Source organism: Jaculus jaculus, chromosome X (assembly GCF_020740685.1).
Source record: "Jaculus jaculus isolate mJacJac1 chromosome X, mJacJac1.mat.Y.cur, whole genome shotgun sequence".
NCBI lineage: Eukaryota > Metazoa > Chordata > Mammalia > Rodentia > Dipodidae > Jaculus > Jaculus jaculus.
In genome coordinates, this window is record NC_059125.1 from 62,812,225 (window position 1) to 62,827,637 (window position 15,413).

Below are 15,413 nucleotides of genomic sequence, written 5' to 3' on the forward strand. Positions count from 1 at the left end.
ACGTAAGCCAGATGCACAAGGGGGCACATGCATCTGGAGTTCATTTGAAGTGGCTAGAGGCCCTGATGTGCCCATTTTCTCTCTCTCCTTCTTTCTCTCTCTCAAATAAATAAATAAATAAAATATGTTTTTACAAAGAATTATTTAATTTTGCTTTATTTTTGGTTTTTCAAGGTAGGGTTTCACTCTAGTCCAGGCTGACCTGGAATTCACTATGTAGTCTCAGGGTGGCCTTGAACTCACAGTGATCCACCTACCTCTGCCTCCTGAGTGCTGGGATTAAAGGCATGCGCCACCACGCCTGGCTTAATTTTGCATTCATTTTATTCCTGTCATTAAAATATTGTGTTATCAAGAAAAGAGAAAATACTGGATGCCCGGAGTGGTGGCATGCGCTTTTGATTCCAGCACTTGGAAGGCAGAGGTAGGAGGATTGCCATGAGTTTGAGGCTACCCTGAAACTAATTCGAGGTCAGCCTGGGCTAGAGCGAGACTCTGCCTTGAAAAAATTAAAAGTAAGAACAAAGAAAGAAAATAAAATACTGGGCTGGAAAGATTGCTCAATGGTTAAGGCACTTACCTGAAATGCCTGGAAACTTGGGTTCAATTCTCCAGTACCCACAAAAAGCCAGATGCACAAAATGGTGCATGCATCTGGAGTTTGTTTGCAATGGCTAGAGGACCTGGCATGTACATTCTCTCTTTCTCTCCTTGCAAATAAATAAATAAAATATTTTTAAAAATAAAATACTATGGCCGGGCGTGGTGGCGCACGCCTTTAATCCCAGCACTCGGGAGGCAGAGGTAGGAGGATCGCCGTGAGTTCAAGGCCACCCTGAGACTACATAGTGAATTCCAGGTCAGCCTGAGCCAGAGTGAGACTCTACCTCAAAAAACCAAAAAAAAAAAAAAAATACTATGTATATATTATATTAGTTATTTAAACATGTTTTCCTTCTAAGTTGGAAATGTAGTTTGTTACCAATAAAATAGAGTAATAAATCATTATATATTTCAATATTTCTTTTTTGGGGGAGGTTCGAGGTAGGGTCTCACTCTAGCCCAGGCTGACCTGGAATTCACTATGTAGATTCAGGCTGGGCTCGAACTCACAGCCCTCCTCCTGAGTGCTGGGATTAAAGATGTGCATGACCATGCAGGATGCTTCTGACCTTTGCATCTGGCTCACATGGGTATTGGGGAATCGAACCTGGGTCCCTAGGCTTCACAGGCAAATACCTTAACCGCTAAGCCATATCTCCAGTCTGCTTCTGACTTTTTTAAAAAATTTTATTTATTTATTTATTTGAGGGCAACAGACACAAAGAGAAAGACAGGTAGAGGGAGAGAGAGAGAATGGGCGCGCCAGGGCTTCCAGCCTCTGAAAACGAACTCCAGACGCGTGCACCCCCTTGTGCATCTGGCTAACGTGGGACCTGGGGAACCGAGCCTCGAACCAGGGTCCTTAGGCTTCACAGGCAAGCGCTTAACCGCTAAGCCATATCTCCAGCCTGCTTCTGACTTTTTACATGGCGTCTGAGGATCAAATCTGGGTATTCAGGTTTGATCAGTGAGCACTATATCCACTGAACCATCTACCCAGTCCCTATTTTACTAACTTTAAGTTCTTTTCTATAAGTCTGTGAAATATTATTTTAAGCAATAAGGACAAAGTTCAGTTACTTATAGTTAATATTATTTAATAAATCTGAAATGCAGTATATTATAATTTCAACATAGAAAAATATAAATATATTATTAGTAACTTATATTTTCCATTTTTATGGTCTTTCAAATGCATTTTTCACTTCAGCAACACAACACTATATACACATTACTAATTACAATTGTTTTAATTCTCTTTGATTGCTGTCTTTTTATTTATTTATTAGAGACAGGGAGAAGGAGGGAGAAAGAATGGGCACACCAGGGCCTCTAGCCACTGCAAATGAACTCCAGATGCATGTACCACCTTGTACATCTGGCTTACTTGGGACCTGGAGAATTGAATCTGGGTCCTTAGGCTTCTCGGGCGAGTGCCTTAACCACTAAGCCATCTCTCCAGCCCTGATTACTGTCTTTTAAAATATTTTTATTGGGCTGGAGAGATAGCTTAGCGGTTAAGTGCTTGCCTGTGAAGCCTAAGGACCCCGGTTCGAGGCTCGGTTCCCCAGGTCCCACGTTAGCCAGATGCACAAGGGGGCGCACGCGTCTGGAGTTCGTTTGCAGTGGCTGGAAGCCCTGGAGCGCCCATTCTCTCTCTCTCCCTCTATCTGTCTTTCTCCCTATGTCTGTTGCTCTCAAATAAATAAATAAAAAGTGAACAACAAAAAAAATAAAATGTTTTTATTAATTTATGAGCAGAGCATGTATGAGCACACCAGGGCCTCTTGCCTACAAACTCCAGATGCATGTGTCACCTTGTGCATATGGATCTATGTGGGTACTAGAGAATTGAACCCAAGCTGACAGCCTTTACAATCAAGAGCTCTTAACCATATAATGAGCCTGAGATTACTGAACCTTTCGACTTTTAAAGTAGCCAGGTATGGTGTCACATGCCTTTAATCCCAGCACTTGGGAAGCAGAGGTAGGAGGATCACTGTGAGTTCAAGGCCACTCTGAAACTACACAGTGAATTCCAGGACAGCCTGGGCTAGACTGAGACCCTACCTTGGACCCCCCCAATATACATATATATATATATATATATATCAATAATGACATTTTAACACATGATAGGAACAATTATCTTTACATTCTTTTTTCTATTTTATTATTTATTTATTTATTTGAGAGAGAAAGAGACAGAGATAGAGAGAAAATGGGCCAGTCAGGGCCACCAGCCACTGAAAACACCAGACACTTGTGCCACCTGGTGCATCTGACTTACATGGGTCCTGGGGAATCGAACCAGCATCATTTGGCTTTGCCAGCAAGTGCCACAACTGCTGAACCATCACTCCAGCCCTCTTTTTTTCTTTCTTGTTAAAATTTATTTTTTCATGCAAGTATATATTGTATATTGAGCCTATTCTTTTCCATATCCTTCTACCTTCCCATTTCTTTTCCATTCCTGTTAGTACTCTTTGTTCCCTTAGACAATTTTATTTTTACTCCCATGTCATACACATGTATGTGTGTACATGACTTCAAGTATCTACATAAAATTTAGGAACCACAAGCATAAAAAAGCACACATTTGTATTTCAGGAAATCACTTACTTCATTTAATGTGACAATCTCTCAGAATTGCATCCATTTATTTTTGTTCCAATGACATAACTTCATCCTTCATGGCTAAAAAAAATCGTTGCATATATATGCTGTATTTTGTATCTATACCACAATATAAATAGGTGCCACATTTTCTTTGTCAAACACTTAGGTTGGTTCCATCACTTACTACTGTGAATAGTGGTGAAATGAATATTGATATGGGGCACACTCTCCTGTTCCTGTTGTCTACCTGATGTTGGCCAGGAAGTGATGCCCACCCTTTGCTCATGCCATCGTTTTCCCCTGCCATCATGGAGCTTCCCCTCAAGTCTATAAGCCAAATTAAACCTTTTTTCCCCACAAGCTGCTCCTGGTTGGGTGATTTCTGCCAGCAATGAGAATCTGACTGCAATAGTAATGTTGGTCCCGAGGACTGGTGTCATTTTCTGCTAGACACCTGACTGTGTGGTTTTGGCCATTTGGAGCTGATTTTCAAGAGGAATGTGGAAGGATTTGAAACCTTGGCCTAAGAGACGCCTTGCAGTACTGCTGTAATACACCTTGGTGTACTATTCTGGTCAGAGGTGAAAGACCTGAATGCTGTAAGAACTATGGACTTGTGAGGTTTGGTTTGTGAGGATGAGAAAGAGCTTTGCTTGGACTAGGCTAGTGTTTGTGTGAGAAGCTTGCTGTTATGCTCATGTCCTGAGAATTTGTGCAGGGTTGATTTGCATAGAAGTGGACTGGTGTGAACAGAGGCATATGGCACAGAAAAATGAAAATCTTTGGGTGAATTGCTGCCTATTCAGCTGCAATTGAGATTATTACATCCTTTGAGATTGGGCCAGCTGACCTACACTGGGGCAACAGGGAGAATGTAGACTCAAGATTTCAGGACATAAACAGAATGCAGTAAGCCTCTCACACAAACAGCCAAAGGAAGGGTAGGACTCCTTACAACGTGTTCCCCCAAGACACAAAATGGCCTGGATATCCATGACCTCATAGTGCCTGACACTACCTACACAAGACCATCATAATAGGAGGAAAAGATCATGACATCAAAATAAAAGAGACTGACTGAGAGGGGGAGGAAATATGATGGAGAGTGGAGATTCAAAGGGGAAAGTGGGGGGAGGGAGAGTATTACCATGGAATTTTTTTTTATAATCATGGTAGTTGTTAATAAGAAAAATTTGAAGAAAAAATTAGCAAAAATAATTATTTGAAAGGCATAAAAAAGGAAATTGTGGGCATATCATGGCCTCCTGCCACTGAAAACAAACTCCAGATGTTTGTCCACTTTGTGCATCTGGATTTAAGTGGGTGCTGGAGAACTGAACCATGTCTGTCAGGCTTTATGAGCAAACACCTTTAACAATTGAATCTTCTCTCCAGCCCCAAAAATTATTATTCTAATATTATCATTAAGTACCTAATCAAATTATGTAAAGTTCTAATCTGATTTTTTTCAATAAATTACCTATATTTGTCCAATATATAAATTATGTATATCAGTTATAGTTTTTAAACGATGATAAATAAACACATATATCAGCTTTATAAATTTATTTTCAAATAGGAAAAAATCTTAGGAAGCATTTTTTATTATTATTTTAATGTTTTCATTTTAACGTGGCATTGAAATTTTGATAGAGATTACATTGAATCTGTAGATTACTTTTGGTAAAATTGCTATTATCACAATATTAATTCTTATAATCCATGAATATAGGAGGTCTTTCCACCTTCTAGTGTCTTCTTTAATTTCTTTCTTCTGTGTTTTAAAGTTTTCATTGTAGAGGTCTTTTACTTCATGGGTTAGATTTCCTCCAAGGAATTTTTGAGGCAATTGTAAATGGGATTGCTTTCCTGATTTTCTTCTCAGCATGCTTGTTATGAAGGGTATTATAACACATATATATTTCAAGGTAGGGTTTCATTCTAGCCCAGGCTGACCTGGAATTCACTATGTATTCTCAGGTGAGCTCAAACTCACAGAGATCCTCCTACCTCTGCCTCCCAAGTGCTGGGATTAAAGGTGCATGCCACCATGCCTGGCTAAGGCTATTATTTTTTTTATTTTTATTTTTATTTTATGAGAGCAAGAGAGAGAGAGAGAGAGAGAGAGAGAATTGGCATGCCAAGGCCTCTAGCCACTGCAATCCAACGCCAGATACATGCACCACCTGGTGCGCATACACGCATGTGTTACCTTGTGTGGCTGTCTTACGTGGGTTCTGAGGAGTCAACCTGGGTCTTTAGGCTTCACAGGCAAGTGCCTTAAACCCTAAGCCATCTCTCCAGCCCTGATTTTTTAATATTAATTTTGTATCCTGCTACTTTGTCAAAAGTGTTTATCAGGGCTGGAGAGATGGCTTAGCGGTTAAGCGCTTGCCTGTGAAGCCTAAGGACCCTGGTTCGAGGCTCGGTTCCCCAGGTCCCACGTTAGCCAGATGCACAAGGGGGCGCACGCGTCTGGAGTTTGTTTGCAGAGGCTGGAAGCCCTGGCGCGCCCATTCTCTCTCTCCCTCTATCTGTCTTTCTCTCTGTATGTCGCTCTCAAATAAATAAATAAATAAATAATTTTTTTTAAAAAGTGTTTATCAGCTTTGTTTTCTTATGGAGTCTTTTGGATCATATGATCTGCAAATGAGGTTAGTTTGGCTTCTTCCTTTCCTAATTGTATAATTTTTATTGCTTTCTCTTATTGTGCTGCCTAAGACTTCAAGAACTATATTGAATCTGGCATGTTCAGGATGGTATGGCTAAATGGGCTTCACGCACTATACTGAATAAGAGTTGAGTACCCTTGTCTGGAAATACTTTTCTCTTTTAGTATAATGTTGGTAATAGTTTTGTTGTATGTAGCCTTTATTGCATTCATATATCTTTCTATTCTTGTTTCATCAAAACTTTTTTTCATTTATTTTTATTATTATTAGATATGGACATACCTAGTATGTTAACAACACATGTTGGTACCATCATTTCCCTCATCCCTGCCCCTTTTCCAAAGTGGCCCTCCTTGTTGGGGATGCAGGTCAACCACATGGGGATGGTGGGTCATGCATTGTGGGGGCAGCAGTCAGTTATGGGGGAGAGGCAATATCTCTGTGCATGTCCCAACTTGTGGCTCTAACAATCTTTCTGCCCCCTCTTCTACAAAAGTCCCTGAGCCATGTTGGGTGCATTTTAATTCTACTTTTTCAGAACTTTTACCATGAAGGCATGTTGGATTTTGTCAAATGCCTTTGCTGCATCTATTGAGGTGATCATGTGCTTTTTGTCCTTAAGTCCATTTACATGATGCATAACATTCATTGATTTGCATATGTTGAACCATCCCTGCATCTCTGGAATAAAATTACCCTAATCATGGTGAATAATCTTTATCTTCCTTTTTTGAGGCAAGCCCAGCAGACTGGTCCTTTTTTATTAATTTTTATTTATTTATTTATTTATTTGACAGAGAAAGAGGGAGGAGGAGAAGGAGAGAGAGAATGGGTGCCCCAGCCACTGTAAATGAACTCCAGACATGTGCAACCCCTTGTGCACCTGTGTGACCTTGCATGCTTGCATCACTGTGTGACTGACTTATGCAGGACCTGGAGAGTGGAACATGAGCCCTTAGGCTTTGCAGGCAAGTGCCTTAACCAGTAAGCATTCCTCCAGCCTTTATTTATTTATTTTGGGTTTTTGAGGTAAGGTCTCAATTCACTATGTATTCTCAGGCTGGCCTCAAACTCAGTGATCCTCTTACCTCCTGAGTGCTGGGATTAAAGGTGTGTGCCACCATGCTCAGTTGAATGATCTTTTTGATGTGTACTTGAATTCAATTTGCAAAGATTTTATTGAAAACCTTTGCATGTGTGTTCATCAGGAAGATCAGTCCATAATTTTATTTTTTCTGTTGTGTCTTTTTTTTGTGTGGATGTGTGTGAGGTGCATGTGTATTTATCTGGTTCTGGTATCTATGGGCTTGGTAAACAGAGTTTGGTAGTGTTACTTCCTTTTCTGTTTCATGAACTAGTTTGAAAAGGACTTGAGTTGGGTCTTCTTTAGAAGTTTGATAGAGGGCAGAGGAGATGGCTCAGTGTTTAAATGCACGTGCTTGCAAAGCCTGCTGTCCTGGATTTGATTCCCCATGCCTACATAAATGCACATAGATGCACAAAGGGCACATGCACTTGGAATTTGTTTGTAGAAACAAGAGACTCTGGCCCCGTCTTGTTCTCTGTCTCTCAAATAAATAAATTCTTTTTAAAATTTGATATAATTCAGCAGTGAATCCATCTGGTCCTGGACATTTTTAGCTAATAGGTATTTTATTAGTGCTTCAATCTTATTGCTTGCTACAAATCTGTTTAAATTGTTTACCTCATCTCGGTTTAGTTTTGGTAAGTCATGTGCATCTAGAAATTCATTTTTCAGATCTTCCAAATTACTGGAATATATGTTTTTAATGTATGGGCTAATGATTTTCTGAATTTCATTGTTATCTTTGTAATGGCTCCCTTTTCACCTCTGATTTTATTAATTTGTGTCTTTTCTCTCCTTTTTGGTTAGTCTGAATAAGGGATTGTTGATGTTTATCTTTTCAAAGAAACAACTCTTTTTTTTTTTTTTTGAGTAAGATGAAGGTGATTTATTGGGAGGTCGAACGTGGAAAAGCCCAAAGTGTCAGGGCAAGCATGCTTGGAATGTCGAACAGCATCCAAAGAAGAGAAAAAAAGGGGGGGGGGGAGTTGTTTTTTGAGTTAGAATTCAAAACAGCAGGAAGGTTCAGCAGAAAGAGTCTGTGAGAAACTGCCTTCAAGAAACAACTCCATTTTTATTGATTCTTTGTATTGTTATTTCAATATCATTGATTTATTAATCATTTCTTTTCATCTACTGATTTGTAGCTTGGGTTGTTTTTTTTTAATTTTTACTTGGCACTTCTTTGATCTTTCTTAGATCCACTAAATTTATTTTAAAAATCATAAACCGTTTCTTACAAAGGAGCACTACATAGTGTACACTGTGAACAAATGCCAGGGACATGTGGACTATTACTTGACTCCCTGTCGCCACCCCTCCCAAATATTTACAGACACCACAAACAGTGTGTTCACAATAATTATATGGGGGGGGATTTTTTTAACTGCCAACAATGAACAAAACAGAAAATTCACTCACTCTCCTACTATTTCAAAATTTCAATGTTAGTTTTTGCATGTACTCTCCCCCCCAACCCTGTTTTTAAGAAACTAAAACATATCTGGTGAACAGCAAAGATTTGACCACACCTCAAATTCTTATGAAGCAGAGGAATGCTGATGTTTTAATTTTTGTTGTTTTTTGAGGTAGGGTCTCACACCAGCCCAGGCTAATCTGGAAATCACTATGTAGTCTCAGGCTGGCCTCAAACTCACAGTGAATCTCCTACCTCAGCCACCTGTGTATTGAGATTAAAGGTGTGTGCCACCATGCCCAGCAATGTTGGCTTTTTAGACAGAAGCAGGTTTTTAAAAATGTGGAGACTTGAGAGATGGCTTAGCGGTTAAGGCGCTTGCCTGCAAAGCCTAAGGACCCATTTTCAACTGTCCAGATCCCATGTAAGCCAGACACCCAAGGTGATGCAAGTGTGCAAGGTTGCACATGTGCACAAGATGATGCAAGCATCTTGAGTTTGACTGCAGTGGCTGGAGGCCCTGGCATGCCAATTCTCTCTCTTGCTCTCTCTTTCTCATATAAGTAAATAATGCAGGACTCATTCAGTTCTTCACTGCTCTTGAAAAACCTTTCCAGAATACTGCTTCTAATTGTTCTGAAGTAAATACTATGCATTCTGGATCTGGTCCTGCATTCCTGCAATAGTAATCAACCAATGTTTGGATCCTTCTAATGGCTCACCAATCTTAACTGAAGCTCCCAACTCATGACAGACTTATTTGCCAATAACAGGTCCAGCCAAATCTTTGGAAATAGTAACTTATGTAGTACTAAGAGGTCCACCAAGTTCACTTGTAAGAGTCACAACCCTCCTGCATAGGAATAATCATACTCTGAGCCACCTTGTGCTTCATAAGCTATCCGCCATTCTGATGGGCTCCGTTTATCTGTTGTAGAGTCCCAAGTTTCATCAGCACTGAAACCAACCATGCCATCATTGTGGTTTATGGGTCTTCCTCCTCTGTTATAGGCCATTAGATCTCCTCCTCTAGGTGGTGGTGCTGGTGGTGGTGGAAAAAGATTCCAAGCTCCCCCTCTCCCACCACCTCGACCAGGAGGAGGGAGGAAGGAGGAAGTCCTTGGTGAGTATTCATAACTCCATAGTCCCTTCTAGAGGAAGGCATGGGGTTCCCACCCTCACCAGGAGGCATTCTGTCAAAACTACCTCTTCCCCCCATGGGAAATCCTACAAGATTTACACAGCAGTCATCCAACATTACTGTAAAACTACCATAATCATAGGTTTCATCATAAAAGTGGGAATCATAAGGTTGTGCAAGTCCTTTGATGAGAGACTAGATATAAATCAAGGATGACCTTTATATATCCTACAACACTGTTAGGCTTTCCTCCAATAAGAACAAATCTGTCAATGTAGTATTTGAAGAATGATTTAAATTTAGCACTGCCTAGAAATAGCTGTATAAATCTGTCAATGAGATGTTCTTAGAGAAAGTTGTATAATTGTATGAGACAAATATAACTCAAGATAACATAACTGTGAATTATCAAAAATGAGTTTCTTTGTTTTTACCTTTCTTCTCCATTACTCTTTTAAATATTGAATGAGTTAATGTGGCTAAAGAGATACCTAGGACCATGGGAAGTAGTTTTCCTTGGATGTATGTTTTATAGTCCTAAAAGAAGAGTCTTTGAAAAGATATATGACAAGCTAGTAAGAATATATATGGATGCTACAAAAATGAATCATGATTATAATTATGATATATATAGTTGTCATATATATACGTGTGTACATATGTGTGTGTGTGTGTGTATATATATAAACACACACACACACACACATCGGAAAACAAAAACAACACACACACACACACATATATATATGTTGTTGTTTCCCAATGTAAGGTCTCACTCTAGCTCAGGCTGACCTGAAACTCAGTATATACTCTCAGGGCGGCCTTGAACTCATGGCAGTCTTCCTACCTCTGCCTCCTGAGTGCTGGGATTAAAGGCATGTGATACCACACCTGGCTTACTATTTTTTTAATATTTTATTTATTTGTTGGAGACAGAGAGAGGCCAATAGAGAGAGAATTGGCATGCTAGGGCCTCCAGCCATTACAAACTCCAGATGCATGTGTCACTTTGTGCATCTGGCTTATGTGGGTGCTGGGGAGTCAAACTTGGGTCCTTAGGATTTGCAGGCAATTCCCTTAACTGCTAAGCTATCTCTTCAGCCCACAATTATACTATTATATTGATTTTACACTTAAAATAATAAGTTCCTATATCTGTAGTATAGGAACCTTTCCCTATGTACCCACTATTTAAAAATATTTTGTTGTTGCTGGGCATGGTGTGCACACCTTTAATCCCAGCACTCGGGAGGTAGAGGTAGGAGGATTGCCGTGAGTTTGAGACCAACCTGAGACTACACAGTTAATTCCAGGTCAGCCTGGGCCAGAGTGAGACCCTACCTCGGAAAAAAAAAATATTTTGTTGTTTATTTTTTTATTTAAGAGTGACAAACAGAGAAAGAGGAAGACAGAGAGAAAGAATGGGCGCGCCAGGGCCTCCTGCCGCTGCAAACGAACTCCAGATGCGTGCGCCCCCTTGTGCATCTCCTGGGGCTGGAGAGATGGCTTAGCGGTTAAGCGCTTGCCTGTGAAGCCAAAGGACCCCGGTTCCAGGCTCGATTCTCCAGGTCCCACGTTAGCCAGATGCACAAGGGGGCGCACGCATCTGGAGTTCGTTTGCAGCGGCAGGAGGCCCTGGCGCGCCCATTCTTTCTCTCTCTCTATCTGCCTCTTTCTCTCTGTCTGTCACTCTCAAGTAAATAAATAAAAATATTTTTTAAAAAATATATATATATTATCTTTGAGCAGAGGTATGATGTGGATATCTCATACATAGTACTATCCATAGTGCCCTGAAAACAAGGCATTTCCCTTGGGATTCTGTTTTGATTTTCTTTTTTCCTCAATGCAGTTACTTAGGGTATAAAATAACCCTTGAAAGCAAAAACGAAAGGAAGGAATAAACAAGGAGGCTCGAGAGATGGCTCAGCTATTAAGGTGCTTGCCTGCAAAGCCTAATGAACTGAGTTCTATTCCCCAGTGCCCGTGAAGAGCCAGATACACAAAGTGGCACATGCATCTGGAGTTCATTTGCAATGGCTAGAGGTCCTGCCATGCCCATTCTCTCCCTCTCTCTCTCTCTCTCTCCCTGATGTGGTGGTGGTACACATCTTTAATCCCAGCACTCCGGAGGTAGAGGTAGGAGGATCACTGTGAGTTCAAGGCCACCCTGAGAATACATCGTAAATTCCAGGTCAACCTGGAGTAGAGCAAGACCCAATCTCAAAAATTATTTTAAAAAAAGAAAAGAAAGAAGGAAGAACAACTCTGTCATGGGACATAGTGGTACACACCATTAATTCCAGCATTCCAGAGGCTGAGGAAGGAGGGTTGCAATGAGTTCAAGACCATCCTGGGCTACAGAGTGAGTTCTAGGTCAGCCTGGGACACAGTGAGACCCTGCTTCAAAAAACAAACAAATAGTGTTGGAGAGATGGCTTAGCGGTTAAGCACTTGCCTGTGAAGCCTAAGGACCCTGGTTTGATTCCCCGGTACCCATGTAAGCCAGATGCACAAAGTGGTGCATGCATCTGGAGTCCTTTTGTAGTGGCTGGAGACCCTGGCACGTCCATTCATTCTCTCTCTCTGTGTATGTCTCTTCTCAAATGAATACAGAAAAATAAACAAAAAATTAAAAACATAAACAAGAGTATCTGTCAGTGGAACAAAGGCAGCATTCCTGCAAAAGTTTGATGGTAGTGAGTGTTCTCTCAAAGTTCATTGATTTTTAGCACCTTTGACTCCAATAATTCCTCCTGCCTCACTCAAATAAGTCAACAGTTTCAACTCCAAGTCACTTCCTTTATGGTGTGGTAATTTAAACAATCCACAACATCAGAGTTGAGTGGGAGCTGTCTGGTTGCAGTGGGTGATGGTAAGTGTGGGACCTCTTCCAAGGCAGGGATGACCTCCTTCAGAATTCCTCCAGTGATTTCAATATCAGCACTGATGATGCTCATATGCACTTGGAATCCTGCTGACCGACACTGAAACACTGACATTGTAGTGTGAATGGGAGCCTTCGTATTCTTGCATCCTTTTCCAATCACTGCCCCAGCATTCTTGCTCTGAAGTAGAATGTGTAATTCAATCATCTCATCCATGTTTCTAGATATTTTCAGTGCCTGTTCCTCTTCCATATCTTTGGCAATGAGCTTACCAAATTCACCATTGGTTTCATTGTTGGGGATGGTTTGCTTTGGTTTCAGTTTCCATTTTTGTGTATTAAATGGACACAGAAATCTAGAGGCCTAAAACAAGTGGGACGCAGGCAAGATGTCGACCTCAGTGCCGCAGAAAATCAGAGGATAATGACTCCTGGAGTAGTACCCCCTGTAGTGTTTCTTTGTTTTTCGGGGGGGGGAGGTTCAAGGAGGGTCTCACTCTAGCCCTCTTAGATTTTTTTTAAATTTATTAGTTATGTACATACTCAGTATGTAAACAGCACGTTGGTACCATCTTTACACTCATCCCTTGCTGCTCTCCCCCGAAGGGACCCTCCTCGTTGGGAAAGCTGGTTATCCCCATGCGGATTGTGGGTCATGCATTGCGAAGGAAGCCATCACTTATGGAGAAGGGACAATGTCTCTGTGCGTAATGTACCAACGTATGACTCTAACAATCTTTCCTCCCCCCCTTCCACGAATTTCCCCAAGTCATGTTGGGTTTGTTTTAGGTCTATTTCAGTGATATGCTCTTGGGAGCCTCTGTGTCTTTGGATCTCTGATTTGGTAGGAGTTGAGTGTCCTCTGTGTCTATCCCCTTCACCCTTGTGCTGATATCAGGTTCACCAAGAAAGAAGCACTCTTGCTCATTTTCCCCAATTGTTTTGTTTTTGAGGTAGGGTCTTGCTCTAGCCCAGGCTGATCTGGAATTCACTATGTAGTCTCAGACTGGCCTTGAATTCACTGTGATTCTCCTACCTCTGCCTCCCCAGTGCTGGGGTTAAAGGTGTACACCACCATGCCTGGCTGTTTCTTTGATATAAAAAAATTTTTTAATTAATTTATTTAACAACACATACAGAGAGAGAAATGGGCACATGAAGAACTCTTACCACTGCAAATGAACTCCAAATGCATGTGTCATTTTGGGCATGTAGCTTTACAAGGGTATTGGAGTTTCGAACCTGGTCTGTCAGGCTTTGTTTTATTTATTTATTTATTTATTTATTTATTTATTTATTTAGAGAGAATGGGTGTGCCAGGGCCTCCAGCCCCTGCAAACGAACTCCATACAAATGCACCACCTTGTACATCTGGGTTACATGGGTATTGGGGTATCAAACCTGAGTCCTTAGGCTTTGAAGGCAAGTGCCTTAACCACTAAGCAATCTCTCCAGCCCTGTGATTTTTTTTTCAAGGTAGGGTCTCACTCTAGCGCCGGCTGACCTGGAATTCACTATGTAGTCTCAAGGTGGCCTCAAACTCATGGAGATCCTCCTGGAAACAGCAAACATACACAGAAATAAACAACAGAAACACTACATCAAACAAGAGGGAAGGCAAGAACCAACACTCAAGGTTGTCCTCTGATCTTTACATATGTGCTGTGGCACATGCGTACCTACACTCACAAATGAACACACACATTATACATACACAAACATAAAAATGTTATTTCAGAAAAAAAAGTTATTTCAGGGTTGAAGAGATGGTTCCGCAGCAAAGAGTTTGCCTGCAAAGCCTAACCAGCCAAGTTTGATTTCCCAGTACCCACATAAAGCCAGGTGCACAAGGTGGCACATGCATCTGGAATTCTCTTGCAGTGGTTAGAGGTGCTGGCGCTCTCATTTCTCTCTCCCTCTGCCTGGTATGGTGGTGAACACCTTTAATCTCAGCACTTGGGAAGCTGAGGTAGGAGGACTGCTGTGAGTTTGAGGCCAGCCTGAGACTGCATAGGGAATTCCAGGTCAGCTTGGCATACAGCAACACCCTACCTCAAAAAAGTTATTTCACTGGGGCTGGAGAGATGGCTCAGCGGTTAAAGGCACTTTCTTGTAAACCCTGATGACCTGGATTCAATTTCACAGTACTCACATAATGCCAGATGCACAAAGTGGCACATATGTCTGGGTTTCTTATGCAGTGGTGGAAGGCCCTGGTGTGTACATTCTGTCTCTCTCTCCCTCCCTCTCTCTCTAACAAATAAACAAATGATTTCTTAAAATTTATTTCAGGGGCTGGAGAAATGGCTTGGTGGGTAAGGCCCATGTCTGCAAAGCTTAAGGACCCAGGTTAGATTCCCCATGTCCCACATAAGCCAGATGCAGAAGGTGGCACATATGCAGTTCATTTGCAGTGGCTGGAGGCCCTGGCATGCCCATTCTCTCTCTCTCTCTCTCTCCCTCCCTCTCTCTGTCTCTAATAAATAAATTTTAAAAAGTTATTTTGGGCTGGGCATAGTGACACATACCTTTAATTCCAGCATTCAGGAGGCAGGGGTAAAAGGATTGTCATGAGCTCAAGGCCAGCCTGACATTAGCAAATTCCAGGCCAGTATGGGCTAAAGAGTGGTCCTACCTCGAAAACTCAAAAGGCAAAAAAAAAAAAAAAAAAAAAAAAAGTTATTTTTGGGGTTGGAGAGATGGCTCAGCAGTTGAGACACTTGCCTGCAAAGCCTAAGGACCAGGGTTTGATTCCCTAGTACCCACATCGACAAAGTGGTGCATACATCTGGAGTTCATTCGCAATGGCAGGAGGCCCTGGCATGCCCATTCTCTCCCTGCCCTCTTCTCTATATGCCTCTTTCTCTCTGATAAGTAAAATATTTTCAAAAGTTATTTCAATTTTCCTATAACTTTTCAATGGGGTTTGCTTTAAATCCTATTATAAGATCTATTTTTTTGTTGTTGTTTTTCAAGGTAGGAGACAGGGA

General features: G+C 41.2%; 1 pseudogene; it reads right to left on the minus strand.

The window, feature by feature from the left end:
• Nucleotides 1-8,986: 8,986 nt before the first annotated feature.
• LOC101601439 lies at nt 8,987-13,064 on the minus strand (annotated as a pseudogene).
• Between the last annotated feature and the right edge of the window lie 2,349 nt (nt 13,065-15,413).